The sequence below is a fragment of the Mesocricetus auratus genome, unplaced genomic scaffold, assembly GCF_017639785.1.
Source record: "Mesocricetus auratus isolate SY011 unplaced genomic scaffold, BCM_Maur_2.0 Super-Scaffold_6730, whole genome shotgun sequence".
NCBI classification, from domain to species: Eukaryota; Metazoa; Chordata; class Mammalia; order Rodentia; family Cricetidae; genus Mesocricetus; species Mesocricetus auratus.
In genome coordinates, this window is record NW_024429184.1 from 13,262,767 (window position 1) to 13,287,941 (window position 25,175).

Genomic DNA, 25,175 nt, shown 5'->3' on the forward strand with positions numbered 1-25,175 from the left:
CCCAATCTTTCTGGGCTGGCTATGCAGACCATAGACACCTGTGCCCCTATCTGGACAGAGATAGTAGTGACTATTCAGCTGCGAAGACCTTGAGCTGAGCTCCCTCCTGATAAAAAATGGCTGAGCTGTGGGGGAAAGGAGTTTTCCATAAGCCTCAGCTGCTTGCGCTGGGCCGGGGTCTTTCAGTTGCGGGATATTTGCTCAAAGTGTGAACTCTGAGTTTGCATTAATTAAATACAACCTTGGATCAAGAGGCAGAGTCAGCAACCAGTTGACAGGAAGTAGTCCCAGAGAGCTAGAGGAAGTCTGGAAAATGGATGGAGAAACACACAGGAAGTAGGAGGGAGGGACTTGGAGTGTGGCCCTCTCTTGGTTTGGAAGGCAGGAAAGAGTCCTTATGCTGAGTTGCCTGCTAAAGAAGGTTGCCGGCTGGTCGCTCCTGGACGTCTCTGAAACACACAGGAAGTAGGAGGGAGGGACTTGGAGTGTGGCCCTCTCTTGGTTTGGAAGGCAGGAAAGAGTCCTTATGCTGAGTTGCCTGCTAAAGAAGGTTGCCGGCTGGTCGCTCCTGGACGTCTCTGAGCACGCAGTTTTTCGCCCCAGCATCTGACTTCCACGTCTTTGTTGGTAAGTAGAATGATAGAGACCTAGCTTAAACCTGACCAGAAGTTCCTCCAGGCCCCTGAGTGGCCAGTGGGGTCTGACTGGGGGGCTGTGGGGCCACAGATGGTAATTAAAGTATCAGTATTTCCATGTGCAGCCATTAAGCTGACAGAAAAAAAATCACTTCCTTCCTTTTTGTATTTCTTTTTCTTCCTCTCTCCCTCTCTCTCTCTCTCTCTCTCTCTCTCTCTCTCTCTCTCTCTCTCTCTCTCTCTTTCTCTCTTTCTCCAAGTTCCCATCATATAGGCCAGGCTAGCTTCAAACTTTTTTGTAGGCCAGGCTGGCCACAAACTTGCAATCTTCCTGCTGTCTCAGCCTCTCCAGTGCTGGGATTGCAAGCATACAGTGTCATGTCCATCCATTTAGCCATTTTAATGAGATATACCTCACGGTAGTTTGGAAAGCTGTGATAAAACCATAAGATCTACCGCTTTAACTTTTAGGTTGTCGGATGCAGCAACATCTAGTGCATGTACAACACTGCACAGTGTCGCCTTACCTCTGCAGTTCCAGGGTTTGACCTCTGTGTTTGGAAGCCCAACACCTGAGAAGTCACTGTTCCTGGCATCTGCTCTTCTCCCTGTGACTGTAGATGGCTGCTCCTCTGGAGACCCATCAAGGCCACTCCGCTGTGGCATCAGTGTTCTGCCTCGCTGATTAGGGTTGTGTCGTGTGTACATGTGCTCACAGCGGATGGACACGGGCATTCCTTCTGTCGTGTGTAAGGATGGACATGGGGCATTCCTTCTGTCATGTGTAAGGATGGACACGGGGCATTCCTTCTGTTGTGTGTGCTCACAGAGGATGGACACGGGCATTCCTTCTGTTGTGTGTGCTCACAGAGGATGGACACGGGCATTCCTTCTGTTGTGTGTGCTCACAGAGGATGGACACGGGGTCATCCACCTTTTGGCTGTAGTGAAGATGCCGCGGTGAGCATCTGGATACCGACTTGCACTGGATCTTTTCAGTTGAGGATGTAGCTGGAGTGAATTTCCCTTCAGTTGAGGATGTAGCTGGAGTGAATTTCCCGGTCCTGTTGTGATCTTACCGTTAGCTCTGATAAGCTCATAACACTCTTCACACTAAGGCAAGGATTCCAGGTCCTCATGGTCCTTGCCAACACTATTATTTTCCATTTTCTGGATCGCATCCCCCTTAGTGGTGTGAGGTTGAAACCCATTGCACTGACTTTATTCTTATTATAGCTTCTCTCTATTCCTGAGAAATTAATATAGTCATAGCTGTTATCTTTTCTCCTCTCCCCCCCCATATCTCCTCTCACAACTTCATGTTTTTTTAGTAATCCGTTAAGTCCAGTTGTGCTGCCCATGAGTGTAGGGCCAGCCACTGGACATGAGGAGCCACCAGTGGACACGTCCGCAATAAATCACCATTCTCCCTCCTGCGCAGCTCTCAACTGCCAGCAGCTCCTCAGTAACACGGGGCCTGGGTCCCCCATCTCTGTGGGCTTTGCCTGGTTCAGTCTTGTGCAGGTAACCAAGGCTGCTGTGACTATGTGAATGTAGCTGTCCTGTGGTGTCTCAACACTCACCAGAGCCCTGGGCCAGCTGGGGCCTCCTGTCTCCGCTGACTTTCACTTTGAAGCAAATGTCGTTGGGTGAAGCATTCTGGGTTGACATTGTTTCTCCCGTCTTAAAGGATTTGGCCTGCTGTCTTCTGTCTTGCGTTGCTTCCAGCGACAAATCTGCTGCCCTCTTCTGCCCACTGTACGTGCAGTGTCTGCATCAGGCTGTTTTGCACTGCAAACCGGCTCCCAAACCGAGACGCACAGCCTTATTTCAGTTATGGATGCTTTTTCTCATCTTACGCTTATCCCACTCATAGCTTAATGCTTGCCTGTTTCTCTTCATCGACATTTGGCCTTGGGGCTATTTATCCTTCTTTCATTCTGTACAGTCTCTGTGTCTGTCTGTCTGGCCCTGGGTCTCTGTCTCTGTCTCTGTCTCTGTCTCTCTCTCTGGTCTCTTCTCTTCTTGAGCCTAGATTCCCTATTTATTCTCTCTGCCTGCCAGCCCTGCCTATCCCTCCTCTGCCTAGCTATTGGCCATTCAACTTTTCATTAGACCAATCAGGTGCCTTAGGCAGGCAATATAAAACAAATGCAGCCCATCTTTACATAATTATACAAATGCAGCATAAACAACAAATGTAATACATCTTTGCATAGTTAAAGTAACATTCCACAACACGTGTCCTTTTCTGATTGCTTTTTTAGATTTCATTATTCATTTTGAGCAAGTTGACTATGGTATACATAGTGTAGTTTTAGTCGTCTCTTTAGATTCATTGAGTCTGTTAGTGTTTCGCATTTGTACTTTTCAATCTAATTGGGTTTTAAGAAAGTATCAATTAAATATATTTTCAACTAATAGGTAAATGAAAGTTAACCAGGCATGGTGGAATTTGCTTTTAATCCCATTACCTGGGAAGCAGAGGCAGGTGGATCTATGTAAGTTTGAGGCCAGGTTGATCTACAGCCAGGGCTACACATTAAGACCCAGTATCGCCGGGCGGTGGTGGCGCACACCTTTAATCCCAGCACTCGGGAGGCAGAGTCAGGCGGATCTCTGTGAGTTTGAGGCCAGGCTGGACCGATAGCCTCCAAAACAATACAGAGAAACCCTGTCTTATAAAAACCAAAAAAAAAAAAAAAAAAAAGACCCAGTATCAAGGAACAAAGCAAAATAAAAAAAATACAAATTTTACAGATTAACGAGGAACCAAGTAATGTTTCAATAAAATTAAGAAAAATTTGCTATCCATTTTTAGATAGATTTACTGAGATATAATTTACACATGATACTATTCACCAACTTAAAATTCATAACTAAATGAATTATGAATGATCTCTATCCACTATCACAATGTTAGAACACTCTCATTACCCCAAAGGGGAACTCAGCTCCGTCACCTCTCACCTGCCCTCAGCCCCCATGTGGCCACTAGTCAACTTTACAGATTTGCCCTAGTTAGATACTTCAAACAAAGGGATTATGCACTATATGTTCATTCGCTATTATTCCTTTGTAGATTTTTTTCTCTCTTCTTTCTTTCAAGTACTTGCATTTACTTTAAAATGATTCTGGAAATTGTATTTCATTGAAAACACTGGAAATTGTATTTTAGTATACTTGGTTTTCCTTTGCATTCTTTCTTATTGAACTGTATGTGTTTAAAAACACTGTTTTAGGGTGCTGGAGAGATGGCTCAGCAGTTGAGAAGAATGTGCTACTCTTGGAGAGAATCACAGTTCACTTCCCAGCACCCATGCTGGGTGTTACAAAACTACCCGTAACTCCGGGTGGTCTAGTGCCCTCTTCTGGCTTCCATGGGCACTGCACTCACGTGCACATACCCAGACATGCATATCATATAATTAAAAATAAAGCTCTCTGCAGCTGGAGTAATGGCTCAGAAGAACACTGGCTGCTCTTCCAGAAGATCCAGTTCAATTCCCAGAATTCACATGGCTGTTCAAAATTATTCAGTTCCAGGAGATCTGTTGTCCTTTTCTGGCCTCCTTGGGCACTGCACACATACGCTGCACAGACATGTGTACAGGCAAAAGACTCATGCACATAAAAAATAAGTAAATACAATAAAAAAGTGAAAACATCATCTCAGGAAGATATCCATAGACACCCACAGGAAACTGAAGAGGTCTCTAACACAAAAATGTTGCACAGGATATTCCTAGTCAGGTTGCTTGTAGATCAGGGTTTTCTCCTCCCCAGGGTGATTGCTTAACATGTGGAAGATGGCTTCAACAGAACGCCTGTGTTCATTTAGGCTTGGGGACACTGTGGAAGATGACACCTGGTATCTTTTTTTTTGTTAGACTTTTCAGAATCTGTTATTTACCAACATGCTTTGAACATATGTGTGCAGGGGAGGTAATGATTCTCAGATTTCTGCAACAAGAAGTATGTGCCTCCCCCTAATCTGTTATTTAAAGGTCCTGTTTGTATCCACTTCAATGAGCTCTGCAAAAGGACTCCAAAATAGACAAACAAAAATTTAAAAGGGCAAGTTCATATTGCTGCATCGTTATGGATGTTTCTCAAACTATAACAAGAGTACCGGGTTCTAGAAAGATGGCTCAGAGGTTAACAGCACCCATTGCTCTCACAGAGGACCCGGGTTTGATTCCCAGGACCCGCAAGGCACCTCGGAACCATCTGTTACTCCAGTTCCTGGGGATCTGACACCCTCTGCTGGCCTCCCTGAGCACTAGGCACACATAAGTGCACAGACAGACATGCACACACAAACACTTATGCACATAAAACAAATAATATGGGCACTGGGAACCTCACTGTTGACTTAAATATGTTTCGTCTTCATGTTGTTTAAGTAGGTAAAGATATGAAATGAGACAGAGCCTTCTTATAACAAATAAACGTATGAAGTAAATTCTCTGCTATAAAACCCACTGAGATCCAGAGCTGTGCGGTGAAGGTTGCAGATCTTCTGGTCTTGTGGTGAAGGTTGCAGATCTTCTGGTCTTGTGGTGAAGGTTGCAGATCTTCTGGTCTTGCGGTGAAGGTTGCAGATCTTCTGGTCTTGCGGTGAAGGTCGCAGATCTTCTGGTCTTGTGGTGAAGGTTGCAGATCTTCTGGTCCTGTGGTGAAGGTTGCAGATCTTCTGGTTTTGTGGTGAAGGTCGCAGATCTTCTGGTCTTGTGGTGAAGGTTGCAGATCTTCTGGTCTTGTGGTGAAGGTTGCAGATCTTCTGGTCTTGTGGTGAAGGTTGCAGATCTTCTGGTCTTGTGGTGAAGGTCGCAGATCTTCTGGTCTTGTGGTGAAGGTCGCAGATCTTCTGGTCTTGTGGTGAAGGTTGTAGATCTTCTGGTCTTGTGGTGAAGGTTGCAGATCTTCTGGTCTTGTGGTGAAGGTTGCAGATCTTCTGGTCTTGCTGGCACGGAGCAGCCATCGCAGTGCCACTGTGAGCTCACCAGCTGAGGGGAAGGGTCTTTTGATTTTCACGAAAGCGCCCTCTGTCTGTGTGAAATCCCACTTGCTACCTGTAGGGTTGTGTGTCATCTTCAGTCAATGTCACCAGGTCACATTTTCGGGTTGTTGGTTATGCTTTGGGCCAGAGATATGGCTCAGTGGTTAAGAAGGCCTGCTGCTGTTGTGTGATGAGTGGGGCGCAAATGCGTCTACTACTCCCAGGTAGGGAACCTACAACAGGCCAAAGTAAGGATGCCACCCAAGTCCGACTCCGTGAACCAATGAGTTTTATTGGTGCTACTAATAGGAATATGGGTGCAGGGTTACTTACAGGAGCAGAAATGACCCAAAGACAGCTCCATCATAAAGGCCACTCCAGCCCCACCCCAGCACGGGGGACAGCTCACAAAAGGTGGGAACCTGGAGCCACTGCACAGCCTGCAGGCAGCTCCACGTCCTTTCCAGGTGCCTCGGTGGGTCTAACCCTCTTCCAGGCAGCTCAGCTGGTTTCTGCTTCTTCTGGGCAGCTGGTCTGGCCTCAGAGTGTCATCACCTAAGTATGAGAACCTGAGTTTGGGGCTCCTGTACTCACATAAAAATCAGTGTGGTGTTGCGTCCCTGTAATCCCAGCATGGCGGAGGAGAAATGCGCAGATCCCTGGAGCTCACTGGTCAGTCTGCCTAGCTGAACTGCTGAACTCTGGAATCAGCGAGAGAGTCTGCTTCAAAAAATAAGGAAGAGGGCTAGCAAGACTACTTAGCTGGTAAAAGCATTTGCTCCCAAACTCCAAACCTGAGGTCAGTCTCTGGAGCCCACGTTGTGGAAGAGAACCACCTCTTGCAAGTTGTCCTCTGATCTCTGCATGTGCATTGTGGTGTGTGTGTCCCCTCCAAAATAAATATATAAAGTTAATTAAAAAATTAAATGTGAGCCGGGCGGTGGTGGCGCACGCCTTTAATCCCAGCACTCGGGAGGCAGAGGCAGGCGGATCTCTGTGAGTTCGAGGCCGGGCAGGACCGATAGCCTCTGAAACAACACAGAGAAACCCTGTCTTGTAAAAACCAAAAAAAAAAAAAAAAAATTAAATGTGGAAAGTGATTGAGGAAGACACCGAACATTGACTTCTTGCCTACTCACACATGCACAAACACACATGCACACACACTCATACATGCACACATGCACACACACGTGCTCACATGTGCACACACATGCGCACACATGCACACATGCACATGCATACACAATAAAATAATTTGAAAAATTGCACCCAGCGTTTCTGGATGGGTGTGTCAGGGAGCGCTGGGTAGCCTGCTAGGCTCCCGGCAGTTAACATCTCCCTCATGCTTAGCTTCATCTCCTCCTCTACCTCCTCTCCATCACAGAGTTGGAGAACGAATGTGTAGAGGAACCCCGAAGTTTCTGCTGTGTGCTCTGTAGAAAGGGCTGGCAGGGATTAAAGATTTGGAGCTCCCTGGTGTAGAAGGGTGCTGTGTAGTGTCCCACGAAAAGGCTTGCCACAGGGGTGACAAGAGAGCCACTGAGGTTCCTTCCCAAGCACGGGACTAGCCAGCCACTCTGCGCTCTCCTGCCTGTGGAGCCATGTCCGTATCCGCCCTCAGCCTGTCTGGAGGCCCCCACCTGACCCCATCTGCCTCAGAGGATGGGCCCATGGACCTTCAGATTCCCCCCATGTCTCCTCTTCTGGGGGCTTCCTTCCCTTTGACACTCAGATCTCCCCTGCTTTCCAAGACAGGAGATGGGAGGCTCCTTTCACATCCTTCTGTCATCCGGCTTTATCGGTGGCCTGTCAGCCACTCTATTGCTCCGGTCCACATCTGTACAGTTCTAAGAGGGAGCCATGTTTGACTGACTCCATCCTGCCACTGCTCAGCATGACGCCTTGCTTTATTGATTGATTAATGGATTTTGGTGCTGGAATGGAGCCCAAAGCCTCACACATCCCGGGCCTCAGAATTTTGTTCTTGAGAAGTGTTTAATACGTTTGTATTTGATAAGGAAAGACTGTGGGGCCTGAGTGCCACGTGTGAGGACGGACAGTTACCAAGGCAGCGTGCTCCTTCCTGGCTGCTGGACAGTGAGCATCTCAGGGCAACCCTGAGGGACGGCGGTTGTTGGGGCTGCTCACCCAGAACTGACAACAGCAGCAATGCAGAAGGCTCAGCTGTACTCTGAGGAGACAAGATGAAACCCTGAAAGAAGCCTTGGTCCCCACCACTCGCCTGCTCCCCACTCCAGCGGCACTTTTGAGGGTTGAGCAGATGAACATAGGTCAGCTGAGGGGGAAGGATCCTCAGGAGTCAGTGAGTTTTTGCCCCGTGTGCTGACGTTAGTCCCTGACTCCAGCGTCAGGCACACCTCCACCTAACGCGAGGCTCAGTGCATACAGGGTGACCGTCCCAGCATTACAATGAGAGGGACCTTTATCCCAGATGCAGCCTATGTTTTGTGAAGAAGTAAGCAACGTTGATAATGCCTGAGAGCTAAGTTAGGTACCAAACCGAACACTCTGACATCATCAGTTTTATCCTTTTCACAGCGTGCGATGGAGGCTGTCATCCCTCCTCCACACATGGGGATGACACAGGGAGCTGGGGCAGCCTGATGGTGCTTGCGGAGTTAGTCACGCCCCAAGCCTGCGACTCACCTGGCTCTCTCCCACTTCCCATCATCACACCTGGAGGAAACTGACCCGCAGGAAGGCAGGATCTTGCCCGGGACGCCAGGCACACAGAGACAAGGCTGCTGACTTTACCAGAGGCGCCTTCCTTCCTGCGCCTTCCGAGACCATGAAAAGAATCTCAAGTGCATCCTAAGACCCGCGTCCACCTGTTGTGTGGAAGGGAGCCTGCTCTCAAGGACCCAGCCAGGGAGAGAGATTTCATCTCCAGGGCAGGAACCGCTTCCCATGGCGACGCCTGCTTGAGTCGCAGCTCTGGTATGAAGCAGGACTTGTTTGGGGCAGTGAGCTCTGCAATCCCCATTGTGTCAAGTGGTGACAGTGTAATCCTCCCTGATAATTTCGTTCCCTCTTCAAACTCCCTTCCATTATGCATCCTTAAAATGTGATTTCAAACATCGCTTTAGGTTTTCAGTCCCGTACGTGTAGGGGGACTTTGGGTGGTGGTGAGGAGGAAAGAGTGTCCCCCATGCAATCAGAAATGAGTATGAGACTGAAATCTCTCCATCCCTCTGAATTCCCCTGCCCGGGTTATTTGTGTTTGCTCTTTAGCTTGTGTATGTATGTGTGTCCATGTGAGTGTGTGTGCATATGCACATCTCTGTGTATAGTTTGTGTACTCCCAGACACACGCGCAGAGTCCGGAAGAGGACGTTGGGTATCCTGCTATGTCATTGTCTGCCTTATATGCTAGAGAACAGGCTCCCATGGAACCTGGAGTTGGCCGGCAGTCACCAGCTCCCGTGAGCCTCCTGTCTCTGTTCCTATAGCCTAGATCATGCTAGAGTGTGTGGCCACACCCAACTTTTTATGTGGGTGCTGGGGGCTTGAACTGAGGTCCTCTCACTAAGTGCTGTCCTCAGCAAGTGCTCTTCCTCGCTGAGACATCTCCCTATCCTTTGCTTATGCTTTTAAATAGAAATTTAAATTACATAAAAGAAAACAGTACACTAAAACTCGCTATCTTCATCACCCACTTCAACAATAGCAACGTATCATGTCTTGTTTTAATATATATATCGTAGACTATTATTACCATCAGGATATCATTACCTCAGAATACTTTGTATACCTGGAGTATACACATCTTACATCACTAAATAAATATTTTATTTAGAATTCCATAATATTCTATATGTATAGAGATTGAAAATCATTTCTTAATTTCGGAGAAGGATCTCACAAAGTCCCACCTCTGGCTGAGGAGCTATGGGTCATTGATGGCTGCTGAGGGGGAGGAGGAGTCATTTATCCTTGTGACTGTGGTACACTGCCCACGTTCCGATGGATGGTCCCACATCCATGAGCAAACAGCAGACTGAGATGACTCAGTGGGCTACTGGAAATGAGAGGGGAGACATGCAGTTGAAGGGAAGGCAGAAGGGATGGGTAGACTCAAAATACATTGCACATACGTATGAAATTCTAAAGAAATAATCTCTTTTTGAAATATCTATTTTTATATGTGTGTGTGTGCCCTCACAATTTCGTATGCTCCACATGTGTGCAGGTGCCCTTGGATATCAGAGGTTGGTGTCGGGTCCTCTGGAATAGAGTCACAGGCTGCTGTGAGCCACCTGGTGTGGGCGCTGGGAGCCCAACCTGGAGACTGAAAAAGAAGTAAGTGCGCTTAACTGCTGGTTCGTCTCTCCAGCCACTGAAAATAATTTCTTGATATCATCAAATATCTAGTCATTGTTAAAGTATATGCATGTCAGAATCCAGTCTGTACACTGAGTGTAACTGATTACACGCTTTTACCAACTGAGTCATCTCCCCATATGTGTATGCGTGTGTGTTTTGAGACAGTGTTTCTCTGTAGCTCTATCTGTCCTGGAACTCTATTTGTAGACCAGGCTGGCTTCAAACTCACAGAGATCCACCTGCCTCAATCTCCTGAGTGCTGGGATTACAGTACCACCAAGCCCAAATTTCTTTCTCTGCTTTTAAAAACATTTATCGTTTGAAGAAATTTGGCTGTCCTGGGAAGCCATTCTGTTCGGAATTTCACTGGTTGCATCCCCTCAGAATTATTTATTATACTCCTCTTGTGCCTGGTAGTGACTTCCTGAAGTATGGTCAGACCCCGGGACACCATGAGGGGAAGTAGCTGTAGTGGTGGCCCTGCAGCTGCTGGCTTGCATCAGGAGGCAGGTGCTGTCTGGTCTGCATTCACTCTGGCTTGTTGAGACAGTGATCAGGGTGAACAGAGTTCACAGCCTGGTCCATTCATTGTAGAGCTGGCTTTTTGCCTAATGATTTTAGCAGGTGTTGGTGATCCTTGCCTAACTCTATTGTTTCATCTGAGAAGTGATGGTGGTCTACTTCTGAGCTTTCTTCTTTTAGTAGTTATGATTAAGAGATTCCTAAATAAAAGGCAGGATAGATGATCATTCAGCTGTCTGTCTGTCTATCTATCATCTATCCATCTTTCTCCTCCCTCCCTTCCTCCTTCCCATCTTTTGCTGGAATTGAACATAGCACCTCCCATATGTTTGGTGTGTTTTCTACCATCCAGCAACATCCCCAGTCCTTTCCACGTTTCTTTATCTGTTTTTGGAATGACGAGTTTACTTTCCTCCAAAGGGGGTATGTTGGTTATGTACTGACGCCTAATTCTTACCTGCAAACCTAGTGGCTTAAAACATCAATTTTATTATATCCCATTTGAAGGTCAGGGATCTGGGTGGGGATCAGCTGGGTGGTTCTTTAGTTTTGTGTGGCATTCACCAAGATTCTATGGATGGATTTGCTCATGCCTGGGCTTGGCTGCAGGAGCTGTGAACACTGTAGTGGGAATGGTTGGTAGGTTTGGCTTTGCTGGAATGGTCTACAGGAGTGACTCTATGAGATTTCGCTGTGTGGCTGTTTCTTATGTAGACATTCAAGACTCCCAGAGAAGGTTCTAAGAGACTCAGGTCAAAGCTGCCAGACCTTTCTGACCTAGCTCAGGCAACCATTCACCTCTGCTGCAATGATGACAAGTGAATCCTAGAGCTGGCTCAGCATCAGGGAGGAAGGTGACATCCAGTCGTATGAACTTGAGAGGCAGAGTCTACTGGGACCCTTTTCTAGCTATGTGGAATACACAGTACAAAGCTGCTGCCTCTTGGAATGTGTCTGGCTCCTTTTCCTCTCCCATGGGGTCTGGCCAGCCTGGGAAGTTTGGCTGGGCACTGGCTTCAGAAGATGCAGCCAACGGTCTGTATCTCCAGTCTCTTTTAGGTCAGTAGAATATAGATGACCCTATTATGAAGTCACCAAGCTCTGCACGTTGGAGTACCCATTGCTACCTCCCATCAACCCATTTCTGGATGACACGTCTCAAGCCAAATACCTTCATTGGGAGCATTTTGGAGAACTTGGCCTTGGCCTGCCTGAGCCTTTGAGGAGGGATCTCTTCTGGGATCTTAGCCCTTCATGATCCTGAAGAAGCATTGGACCCATGGGGCTTTGGGGGATGAGCCTCAATGCCCCAGCCATGCACCCAAGGTGACTGCTTTGGGTGGCTGCATTTTGCCTTACTAAACTGCATCCCTACTCTGGGAGTGGCTTACAGTATTTTGATTATTTATGAGTAGTACTCTAAGCTTTTTATTCTGCTGGTTTTTTCCATAAGACAAATTTTCAAGAGCAAAATGATTTTGACGTCCTTTAGCAGTTTGCTCTTTTGAACAAGTGAACAATTTCAGTTCTAACAGCACTATCTGTTCATGCTCCTGTACTCCTCCCTCAGCTCTGAGACTCATCACGTTAACTCTTTATTAGGTTTATAGGGTGTAAAATTGAACTTAAGATTCATTTGTCTTTCAGTTCTCTCCTCTTTTACCAACGTTACCATTTGATTGATTGTGATCTGAGAATGAACTGAGGGTTTCACACATACTAGAAGACACTCTATCACTGAATACATCCACACACACTTTAAAAAAAGGCAGCATTAACATCCATCCATAACCGACCTGTTCTTTCTTTACTTGCTCAAACAAGTATCAGGACCTTGTCACTTGAGCCAGAAGTCTGACAAGGTTTCTCAAGAGCAGCACCCCTGACGCTTGGGACCTCTCTGTGATGAGAGGGCTTCCCTGTGCATTGCAGGGTATTTAGCAACCTGGTCTCTACTCGCCTAAAGGCCAATGACACCCCACCCCAACTGTGACAACCCAAATCCTTGCTGACATGACCAAATGTCTCCAAGGGGTAAGGGCAAAATCACTCTTGATTCAGACCCATTGGTCTAGTCTAAGACCCACAGTGACGCTTACTTTTAATTTTAAAAAAGGGGAGGGAGAAATCAAGGTACCACGAGAAGATGGAAAAAGAGAGGCCTTCCAGATCCAGGGGGAAAATGATCCAGGAAGTGACGCTAGCCAGAGATGTTGGTACTCGCAGGTCTGGCTTTATTGCAGCTGTTGGAACAGAGACAAATTCCACAAAATGAGTTGGGATTTTACCCATGTCATAGGCAGTAATTCTCTACCTAAGAACCCTCACACATTTCATGAGATGACGGACAAAGCAATGGTAATTAGCTTGATTTCTGTTGCTTTAGATCTTTCTGGTGAGTGACTTGGAGCTTTGGGTTCAGTGAATGTTGACGGTGTTGTCAAAAGGCTCCCACACGCCCTTCTGAAGAGATCCAAGAAGCCTAAACTTGCTCAGGTGAACAGATGCCTTGTATAATGGTGTCTACATAAGATCAGAAAAACACCATGAAGAGTCAGCTTCATTTTTCTTAGAACTGTGTGCGGGCGCCGCGTGGGTGCATTCATGTGGGTGTGTGCGCAAGGATACAGGCGAGGGCTCTACACCTCTTTCAAATCTGCCACCGAACCTGGTTCAGCACTCAGCTAGGCTGGCTGGACTATGAACTTTTAGGGATGGGCTCCTTGAAAGGATAGGACCAGTGGCACAGGAGTCCAGAGGTCTGCCCAGCTGGAGCCTCAGTCAGTTCCCTGTGTGATCAGAGAGGATCACATAAACCTTCCAGGGCCTATTTATCTCAATCATCTTCAAGCCAGAACTGAGTGCAGTTCCAGAAACAAAATTGGTGCTAGAAGCTGCTTGTGAAACACACCAATTAATGAGCATGGGCGCACAGAACTGAGTGGCGAGGCAAGACTCACCAGGGCTAAAACCCCGGCCAAAGCAGGAGTTTTCCACCCTGTTTGTGATGGGTTGGACTGACAGTTTGTTTTGCAAGATAGTGAGTGAACTCATTATTTGTAGGACCAGACAGCTCCATTTTTAGGTAGACTAGATACTGTAATATTCTCCTGTACCGGGAATCTCAGCCTCTGTGTAGTTGTCTTCTCTCTCTCTCTCTCTCTCTCTCTCTCTCTCTCTCTCTCTCTAGGTTTTTCGAGACAGGGTTTATTGTAGCATTGGCAATCCTGTAACTCACTCTACAGACAAGGCTGCCTTTGAACTCACAGAGGTCCACCTGCCTCTGCCTCCCGAGTGCTGGGATTAAAGGCTTGCACCACCACCACCCATCAAATCTTCATTTCAGTGCAGAAATACATGCCCAGAATTGGAAAAGTCAAGCAATGCCCAAAGCCTTCATGATGAAAAACTCTTCTGTTGTGGGATATTAGTTTAAGGTGTGTTACGTTCATTTTTGTGTGATGTTTGTTTGTTTGCTGTTGATACAAAGATGTGTTGCATATTTTTACTCTGTATTTGTGTAACTCTGTGAAGCTGTGTTACTGTGCCTGTCTGAAATACTTGATTGGTCTAATAAAGAGCTGAATGTTCAATAGCAAGGCAGGTGAGGGATAGATGGGGTGTCAGGCAGAGAGGATAAACAGGAGAAATATAGACTGGAGAGAGACCGAGGGAGGAGCGAGAAAAGGAAGAGAGGAGGGCGCCAGGGGCCAGCCACCCAGCCACACAGCCAGCCAGGGAGTAAGAAGGAAAGAAAGGTGTATAGAGTAAAGAAAGGTAAAAAGCCCAGAGGCAAAATGTAATTGAAGAGAAGTGGGATAGTGTGAGTTAAGAAAATCTGGCTAGAATCAAGTCAGGCTAAGGCGGGGCATCCGTGAGACAGAATAAGCCTCTGTGTATTTATTTGGGAGCTGGGTGGTGGGCCCTCCAAAAGAGCAAAAAGTAAAAGAGTTAAAACAAAACCAAGACACCAACCGCCCTCTCCCCAGGCTTTTCACTCTCAGTAATGCCCCCCATTCTTCTCTGTAGTTGTTTTCCAGGACCTCTGTGTTTATAAACAATTACTTCTGATTTATCATTTTGTAAATCATCTATTGATTTCCTATTTTTATGGAAGAGGGCTTAGTGCTCTTAATGGACAGTCTGCAACTTTCCCTCCTTTCATGCTTTCATATCCTGTTATAAAATTTGACTTAATTGGCACCAGTATTGGAAACATTAATGTGGCTATGTAGACGTTGTTCTGTAACAACACAAGTGAAATAGACCATGTCTGTCTTTGTTCTGCCATTTTTTTCCTGGAGTGAATAATTGCCTCGATGCGTTTTTAAAATCTACTTTTCTCTAATTTTTCTCAAATATTTCAGCTGGACTGAAAAACGCTCCTCTACACATCCCTTTCCCTCCTCGCCTGTCTCTGCATGTGTATGCACATGTATGTTGGCATTTGGTGTCTTCCTCAGTTACTAACACCCTACTTTTTTTTTTTCCGAGACAGGGTTTTTCTGTATTGTTTTGGAGGCTGTCCTGAAACACACTCTGTAGACCAGACTGGCCTGGAACTCACAAAGATCCGCCTGCCTCTGCCTCCCCAGTGCTGGGTTTAAAGGCGGGCGCCACCAACGCCCGGCTCCACCCTATTTTTTAAGATAGGGTCTCTCACTGAATCTAGAGCTCATTGGTTGGCTGGAGTGGCTGTCCAATGAGCTCCAGAGACCCTCCTGTTTCTGCCCCACAATGCGTGGGTACAGAGGCAGCCCTGGCCGTGGTGAGGGCTGGGGATCTGATCTCAAGTCCTGAAGCTTATGCAGCAGGCGCTGTACCGCCTCAGCCTGCTGCGTAAGCTCTGCGCTCTTTTAACTTTAGGTTTCGCCAGCTATGTGTTTGCATAGAGAAAAGGTCAAATAAAAATGCCAGAGATGGTAGCGAATGAGCTAAACAAAAGCTGTTCCCCTCCCCTCTCTCATTGCCCCAGCTCCAAAAGCGGTTTCCCCTTAACTCGTTTGTCGGATTGCTTTGGTGTGTTTATTTCACAGCTCTATATAGCTGGATCAAGTTGCTAATATTTGATTTAAATATTTTCATTAGCATGTATTAATTATACATAACATGTTTGATAATGACATTTTCATACATGTACATAATATGTTTCAATCATACTCTTGATTTTAGAATTAAGATTAAAAAAATTGAATTTTAAGGCATACAGTGTACAGCTTTGATATGTGTGTATACTGTAAAATGATTGCATTTTTGACTTGCATTTTGTTGATGACTAAGGATGTTGAGCATTTCCTTAAGACATACTTTTCTTGCAAATTTAAACTACTCAATACGTTATTTATTTATTTATTTTTTTTGGTTTTTACGAGACAGGGTTTCTCTGTATTGTTTTGGAGGCTGTCGGTCCAGCCTGGCCTCGAACTCACAGAGATCTGCCTGCCTCTGCCTCCCAAGTGCTGGGATTAAAGGCGTGCGCCACCACCGCCTGGCTACCATACATTATTTTTAACTGTAGTATGATACTACCCATTAGACCTTCAGAATTTAATGATGTTGTAACTTTAAAGTTTGAACCTTTGACCAATACTCTCTTTTTGCCCCCATCTCCCAGTCCCTGGTAACTACTCTTCTATTCTCTGTCACCGCAAGTTTAGCTCTTTCTGGATTCCACATACAAGAGAGGCTATGCATTATGGGTCTTTCTGGGGTTGTCTTATTTCACCAAGCATGCTTTCCAAGTTGCTGCAAGTAGCAGAAACTCCTTCGTTTTTTTAAAGTCTGAATAACTACATGCGCGCGCGCACGCACACACACACACACACACACACACACACACACACACACACACACACACGTTAAACCCATCTATGGGTTGAAAGCTCTTGGGTTGCTGCGGCATGTCTAACCTGTGGGTGCTCTGATACTGATTTCATTTCCATCAGGTCTCCATGCAGAAGTGCAAGTGATGGATCCAACGAGAGCTCTAGTTCTAAACTGGGAGGAAACTCAAAATTACCTTCTAAAGTTGCCATGCTGAGTTATACCCCCTAGTTCTGTAAAAGGTTGCCTTCTCTGTATCTTCAGCAAAGTCTATTCCTGGACTCTTCTGATAGCCGTCACCTTGACAAATGCAAGGTTGGCATTTACTGTGGTTTTGACTTGTAACTCTCTGAGTTGGAATGCCCAACAAGGGTCCTGGTATTAAGAGCTTGGTCCCTAAGTTGACCCTAATGGCAGGTTGTGAAATTCCGAGGTCTCATGAAATCTAGGATACCTTCAGGATTGCTTTGTAGGCAAGGCTGACATTGAACTCCTGATCATCCTCTTTTCACTTTCCAGTGGTGGGGTTATAGGCCTGTGTCACCATGCTTGACAAGGTGGTAGACCCTCCAGAGATAGAGCCTACTGCAAGGAAGTTAGGTCATTGAGAGGATTTGGGGCTCTGGCACCTTCCAGTCTCCATAAAGAGCTGGAGATGTGTGCTGTCACCATGATACACAACTCATCACAGGCCCAAAGGGATCAGGGTCAAGGGAGAACGGACCGAAACCTCTCAACTATGAACCAAAATGGATCTTCATTTCTTATAAATAGATTTGTTTTGTGTATTTGTTACAGAGCTGCCAAGCTAACTTGTGTTTATTATGGATGTGAAAGATTCTTTTCATACACCTTGTAGCCATTTGTATGTCTCCTTCGGAAAAAGGTCATTTGAACATCTTTTAAATTAAGTTGTCTGCTTGCTTGTTTCTACTGTTGAGTTACATGACTTATATATTTTGGACATTAGCCCCACATGAGGTATGGGGGCATTTGCTTCAGATGTGAGATTTGAGGGACCACTGAAATCCCATTAACCAAGATAAAGAATATTTTGTTTTATTTTTTGTTGGGGGAAGTCCTGTGCATTTGTCAATAAAGACTGTCTGGCCAATAGGAATCTAGATAGGTAGGACTAGGAGTCCAGGAGGACTCTGGGAAGGAGAAACACAGGGAGAGTCAACATGTAACCACCATGGGGTAGGAGCCCGGAACTATTCTCCGGTAAGAGAAATACATAGATTAACAATTATGGGGTAATTACTTAAGTCAGAGCTATCCAGTAAGAAACAAGCAAGGCCAGCAGCTTCATAATTAATACAGCGTCTTGTGTGTTTATTTGGGGACTACAATGCGGCAGAGCCCAGGTGGCTGGCGGGTGATAAACCAAAGCGGCCAGCAAGGAAAAGCTGCCCTTTACAATTTTTATTTGTGTTTTGAAAGTATTGGGGATTGACCCTGAGGTCTTGTACATGCCATGCAAATGGTGGCCTATCACTGAGCTATATCCCTAGCCCATGATGAACAATGTTTTAATATAGCACTTTCCAGAAACTAGAGTTAATGCAGAATATCCATGATGACCAAAATGTCAAACATTTGAATGCAGAATCAATATTACTAATATTTTCTTTTGCCTCAGCTTCCAATATGATTAAATACAACTTTGATAGACAGGAAATATTTTGAGGGCCAGTAAGACGGCTCAGTGGGTAAGTGGCTTCCTAAGCTGGCATGATGCCCTCGGTCCAGCCCCGGAACCCATATGGAAGTAAGAGAGAGCTAACCCCACCAAATTGACCTCAGCAGCCTATGTGTCCTACCCCACCACACACAACCACAACAACGATAATGAATTTTAAGAGGAAAGTACATGCTTTGAATTGCTTTATTTCTTTAGGAATTTATAGTTAGGTTAGTTAGGTTTTCTAGATATACAGAGATGTATTTGAGATAGATAGATAGTCTTCAAACCTTTCAAAGACCTTCAGAAAATAGCATTTAAAATGATTTAGGGTTTCCTTGACAATGAGAAATGTCTGCTTCTGGCAGCACCAATTACGTCTGAGAGGAAGATGGGCATCGAAGAAACTCTTTATGGAGTTTGCTTTCAATGTGGCAAGATTAGCCATTTGGGCAAGAAATTGCTCTTGCCTGGACTGCTTGACTGTTGCTGTATAAACTGGATATGCAGGACCCACAGGAAAGTGACTGCTGAACTCAAATAGTCCTTCAGGGTTCCTGCTTCATGGAAGAGTCTACGAGACTTTCTGCAGGACACAGAAAAATGACTGACAGACTGCTGATACAGATGGACAGTTTAAAATTTCCTGCTTTGCTAAAAAGTCTTCCAGACACACTGTGGCCTATGGGCTGAAGATGGATGCCCCAACAATACAGAGAAACCAGGTGACTGCCCAGGCAGCAAGATGTCTCTGTCAATCCTAGTGTTTATATATTATCCTTCTGTGGTCTTTGATGGAGTTGAAGACAGCTAGTTATAGTTATAGTTTTCCTTTATAGTTATGATAAAGATAAGCTACATATAGAACTTTGGACGCATAAGGATGGATGATATTTTCTCTAAATCTTGCTAAATGCTGATAGACAATATATTGTAATTGTGTTCTTACTTGATAACTGTTCTGTTATATGCAATTTGACTATGTTAAAGTTAAGACCTTTCTTTTGTTTAGACAGAAAAGAGGAGATGATGGGGAGAAGTCCTGTGTATATGTCAATAAAGCAGTGTTGGCCAATAGAAAGCAAGATAGGTTGGACTAGGATCCAGGAGGATTCTGGGGAGGAGAAACACAGGGAGTCACGATGCAGCCTGCCAGAGAAGTAAGATGTCCGGAACTGTTCTCCGGTAAGAGAAATACTTAGATTAACAATTATGGGATAAATACTTAAGTCAGAGCTAGCCATTAAGAAACAAGCAAGGCCAACAGCTTCATAGTTAATATAGCGTCTTGTATATTATTTGGGGACAACACTTGGCAGAGCCCAGGCAACTGGTGAGGAAAAACCAAAGTGGTTGGCAAGGAAAAGGCTTCTCTCTACAACAGGGTTTCTCTGTATTGTTTTGGAGGCTATCCTGGAATTCACTCTGTAGACCAGGCTGGCCTCGAACTCACAGAGATCTGCCTGCCTCTGCCTCCCAAGTGCTGGAATTAAAGGCGTGCTCCACCACCGCCCGGGGTCAAGGAATCTTTTACAAACTGATTAGCAGTGGGCAGGCATGCCATGGAGTGTGTGTATATGTGTGGTGGGGTGGGGGAGGGCAGGCATACATGCCATGGAGTGTATGGGAGAGGGCATGCATGTCATGAAGTCTGTGTGTGTGCGGTGATGGTGGGGCATCCATGCCATAGAGTGTGTGTGTGGGGGGCGGGCATTCATGCTATGGATTATGCTTGTGTGTTGGGGGAGCAGGAATGCCATGGAGTGTATGGGGGGAGGGCATACATGCCATGGAGTATGCATGTATGTGGTGGTGGTGTGTGTGGGGCAGACATGCATGCCATGGAGTGTGTGTGAGGGGGGCATGCCATGGAGTGTATGTGTGTGTGCATGTGTGTTGGGGGAACATGCCATGGAGTGGGGGGCGTGCATGCCATGGAGTGTGTGTGTGTGTGTGCATGTGTGTTGGGGGAACATGCCATGGAGTGTGTGTGTGTGCGTGTGTGTTGGGGGAACATGCCATGGAGTGTGTGTGTGTGTGTGTGCATGTGTGTTGGGGGAACATGCCATGGAGTGTGTGTGTAGGCTACAGGGGTGGAGTTGGTGTCTCTCTTTCTCTCTTCATCTGGGTTCTAAGGATTGAACTTTGGTTCCCAGGCATGCACAGTGAGCGTTGTTACCCAATAGCCACCTTGCTGCCCCCCAGATTTTATTTCTTTTATGTGTATGTGTGTTTGCCTGGTGCATATCTGTTGCATGTGTGTGCCTGGTGCCCATAGAGGTCAGAAGAGGACACTGGTCCCCTGGAACTGGAGTTACAGCTGTGAGCTTCCATGTGGGTGCGGGGAACGGAGCTCTGGTCCTGTGGAAGAGCAGCCAGTGCTCTTAACCACTGAGCCATCTCTCCAGCACTGTCAAAGAGTAGTTTCCACTTCTTTGCTTTTTCTTGTCTGTAATTAATTGTAGTCAGCTCTCCTATGCCAGAGTTTCTTAAACACAAACCCAGCATTTCCCCAACTGCACTGTCTGGAACATTCCTTGGAGTCAGCATTGGCCAACAGCAGAAGCTACTCCAAAGAGAAGGGGCTTCTGGAATGTTAGTCTGTCGTTCTAGACGCACCTGAGTCAATCACATTGTGCAAAGTTGGGCTCAGGTACCGGCACTGCGCGGAATGGCAGCCACCCAGGCCTCTGCTCCGTGCAGACAGGGTTACACACACCTCTCCAGAGGCTTAAACTTGACACAGAGAGGTGAGCAGGACGGGTAAGTGATGTCTTACACATCTCATTGTATCCTTCTGGCTGGCAGAGACGAGTCCCACCTTAATCCTTCCCAGGCAGATCTCTTCTTGTTCCCGTTGGGAACCTGGAGGCAAGAAGTGAGATGTGGCGTGACTTCTGGCTCAAAGACAAATCACTTTCAGTTCCTGTATCAAGTTCTACAATACAGGAAGGACACTGCACTCAGAAATGACCAGCATAATTCCTGCACGATGACGGCCGGGTGAAGGACACAAGACGGAGGATGAAGGAGATGCACTTCTGCGTTGTCTGGAGGTGTGAGGGCGTCCGTGTGTCCAGGTCACAGGCAGTGGGATCTGTCTTTGACACCTCCCAATATTCCTGACCCTTGTCCCTTGAATCCCCGAGCTCCTCTGGCTCTCGGAAGGCCTGACTGTTTTCTTTTATGGGACAATCTTAGTGCCAGGAATGACTTGCCTCATCTCTGGGAACAGACAGAGGGAAACTGTGTGGAGTAATGACCCACAAGTCCTGCAGACACCGTGTGGTGTCTAAAGGCAGGAGCAAGCACCTGGTGGGTACAGGAACCTGGAAAGTGACGAGTGTCCTTCCCTAGCCTCGATTCTGGGGCCCCCAGTATATTAGGTTATGAAAAGCACAAGATCCAGAGTTGGAGGGAATTTTAAAATTAGATTTTTTAGTTTTACTATACTCCTTGTATAAGGCCATTCCCCAACAAGCCATTTCCCACTTAAAGAACCCTACACACCCTGCCATTCTGTCTCCACACCACCCACAAATCCCCTTCATTCTCCAAGACAGCTTTAGTTCTAGGCGCACGTCATCCACATATATGCCATCTTACTAGTATATAAAACCTAGGGCACACACATGAAAGAAGACATGACATTTGCTTCCCTGAGACTGACAATTTACTTAATATAAATATTTCCAGTTGTATCCATTTTATGACCGAAAAAAATTTCAGTGCATGCACGCACACACACACGCACACACACACACACGCACGCACACACACACACACGCACACACACACACACATCTATATTGATGTACGTCCACACATGACATTATTCTTTGTCCCCTGTTGCTGGATGCCCATGCTGGTTCTATAACTTAGCCGTTGTGGACCGTGCTTCTGTAAACACTGGCTGATGCTCAGGCGACCCAGAGGGAATCCTTTTGACATCCCATTTAAGAGAGAAGTCCTGGTGAGCCTGAGAGTCCTGCTGCCCAGCCAGCAGCTGCTGGGTCGCTGACAGCTGCAGCTCTCTGGGTGCTCAATGTGTGCTAAGCCAGGGTGAAACACAGCAATGCTTAGTGAAGGGTGTCCTGATGCCCCACTTCAGAGACAAGCAAGGCTCAGAACGGCGGCGGCGACACAGCTTCCCCAAACTGGGAGGATCTAAAAAGGCGAGAGCCATTCCTAGGCCAAGGCTCCAGCTTGTGGATACCAGTGAGTGCTTTGGCTAGAAGAAACAGTACGTACAGTTTGCCTACATGGACAATACTAAAAATCAGGAATACGTTAGCTTGGGCTCCACTCTGGGTATCGTACATCGCATGTAAGCATCCATGCTACATATGCCACCCCTCAGGGTCCCTTACCCGTGTCTCAGGTACTAGACGAGCTGCCATAGTGCTACAGTGCTTGTGGCAGAATCACTTTTGCTGGCTCTCCTGATGACACACAGGAGTAGTAATGCTGGTGGCCCAGACTGTCAACCCGACAGGACCTGGAACCACCTAGGAGACAGATTCCTGGGCACATCTGTGGGGGCGTGTCTAAATTGGGTCACATGACATAAAATCCCCACCCTAGCTGTGTATGGCACCACTCCATGGCTGGCATTTCAGACTGAATCGAAAGGAACAGTCATCTGAGCAGTCTGATGCATTTCTCTGCTTCCTGATTGTGAGTCCAACGAGACAGTCACCTCCAACTCCCTCTGCGATGATGTCCCTGTCATGATGGGCCCTGGGACTCTGTGCTGAAGTAAGTCCCTTCCTTCTGTGAGTTGTTTTTCTCAGGTATTTTGTAGCAACAGTGAGAAAAGCAGCTCATGCCCATGCAAGGAGGAACCCTAACCCTTCCTCTAAGCAATAACTGCTCAATTTCATGAGAAAAGAAAAAAGTAGCGTTCTGAGGGTCCTAAGATATGCAGGGCGGCAAGGTGCTTTGAGAGACAACATCACATAACTTCAATTAGAGAGCGTTGCTATCCTTGTTCTATTGTTCATTATCATTGCTGATCTCCTACTGTGCCTGCTTAGAAGTTAAACCCTTTTGTACACACGAGCATAGGAAAAAATGTTTTGTGCATGAGGTTTGGTACTATCTGTGGTTTCCGGCATTCCCCTGAGAGTCTTGGAACCCCTCCCCTTGCACACAAAAGAAGGGGCTGAACCCGTCTCTATTCTGATGTCTGCATGGCATGTGACACCAATTGAAGGAAGACTTCTGGGGTCTTGGTGAAGTGGGGGGGGTGTTGGGGCCCATGGTCCTGCTTGTGACTCGGGACCAGCATCTTCCTCTTGCCTCTGGGCATCAGTGTCCTCCTGAGGCCTCCAGCTGGAGGAGCAAGTGGGATGGCCACTGGGAGAAGCCCTGCTGTGCTTTGGTCTGACCCTTAGTGCTGGGAGGCGCAGAGGCCATCAGAGGAGATTTTAGGGTGAGATGGAGAGCCTGGCCTCCCAAGAGGCTGGGCCACTCCTGTTGGCCCGGCCAGCTCGAAACCTCCGCTTTGTTTGACTTGGCCCCTTGAGCCTTGTTTAGTCTGCAGAGCTGAGTTTATCCTGCTGCCTTTGTCACAGGCCATTAGTGCCCTCCTAATCCCCGGGGTTACAGCTGCCTGCTTTCCCGAGGAATTCAGGAAGAGTGGCAGAGGACTCCACTCCAGGGTTTAGGAGCCAGCAGGGCAGCTCGGCTGAGAACCTCTGGGCTGTAATTCCAGCTGTGAGACTCTGGGCCTTTTCCCTCTTGGAGGTCTCAGCCTAAGTGGCTGTGCAGAGAGAGCTGCCTCAGATGCTCTCAAAGGCACTCCACTTTTGTGATGATGGAAACAGGGTTCCACCCGCTCTGCTCGCTCAACCCGCTCCTCCCCGCTCAACCCGCTCCTCCTCCTCGGGCCCCCTTGGCCCCTCCGTCAGCCTCCCTCAATCTGTAAGCAATTTGTAGCGTCTGCTGGGTGTCCACTGATCCCTTCCCTGCCCGGAGCCTGAGGCGAATCCCTCTCTCCTCTAACATGCTGCTTGTGAACTGGGGCTAAGGACAGCTGGTAACTCGCTAGGCTGCTCTGGGGATTAACAAGTAGGTGGTTATTAAGGGAAGGAGGAAGGCGTTCTCTTCCCATTGAAGGCAATTTCTTCTGATTCCCTGTTGCTGCTGCACCATTGCAGGGTGAGAATCTGATTTACAGTACCACTGCACAGATGGAGAAACTGAGGAGGGAAAGGAGAAACTGAAGACCTTGCTCGAGTTAGGAGTGGGGTCAGGGCTGGCTTCCTGGTAGATCCTGAGCATGCATCCTGCATCCCATTGATTTGTCTGTAAATAAGATGCGGGCCTTCTTTAGAGGTTGGTGTGGAGGTCTGCCCAGGGTAGGCATTAGGGAAACAATAGACATCATGTTCCATGTTATTGTTGAGTAATCTTCCCTCCCCTCCCTCCCCACCCCTCCCCTTCTCTCCCCTCCCCCTCCAGTTTTCTAGAGTGGTGGATATGCATATCTGTATTGTTCTGTCAGTAGCTAGCAGTCAGCAGCCATGTATGGGCCATTGGACCCTTGAAATGTTAAAGTAGGCTGAAGGGCTTGCATTTTAGTTCTATTTATTAGACAGCCATGGGGCTGTTGGCGTCCACAGGGGGCCACCTGGCTGCAGAGAGGTCTACAGAAATCCATTCTGCCTCACCTGTCTTTGGTGTCTTAGGCAGCTGATGTGGCTGTGCCCAGTGCTGGACACCATAGAGGTCACGGAGGTGACAGACACACAGTCACAGATTCCACAGAGACTAGGTGGACGGGAATTACAGCCCTAGGTGGGAGGCCCTGCTACTGGGTAGAGCTGAGCAGGAAGCTGGGGTTCCTGAACCTGCGCTGTGAGGAGAAAGGGGGTGAGCTCGGGCAGGAAAAGCCTTTCTGAGGAGGGAATGACACAGACAGAGGATGACTCAGAAGAATGTGGACTATCCAGAGTGCTGGCAGGAAGCTGAGTGTGGTGACAGATGCTCGCAGCTCGAACGTTCGGGATGCCAAAGCAGGATTGCTGCGTTTGAGGCCAGCCTGGGCTATAGAGTGAGCTCCAGTCCAGCCTGGGCTATAGAGTGAGACCTTGTCTACAGAAAGACATGCTTGCTGGTCCTGGTCTCTAATCCCAGCTCTCCAGAGGTGCAGGCAGGA

At 47.1% G+C, this 25,175-nt stretch overlaps 1 long non-coding RNA gene across 1 annotated transcript in view; it reads left to right on the forward strand.

The window, feature by feature from the left end:
• Nucleotides 1–219: 219 nt before the first annotated feature.
• LOC110342579 overlaps nt 220–25,175 on the forward strand; it is a 62,990-nt gene continuing 38,034 nt past the window's right edge. Inside the window, exons 1-3 of the long non-coding RNA XR_005874235.1 lie at nt 220–627; nt 8,200–8,598; nt 9,851–9,960. This is a non-coding gene — a long non-coding RNA (uncharacterized LOC110342579). The remainder of the gene's footprint in view (nt 628–8,199; nt 8,599–9,850; nt 9,961–25,175) is intronic.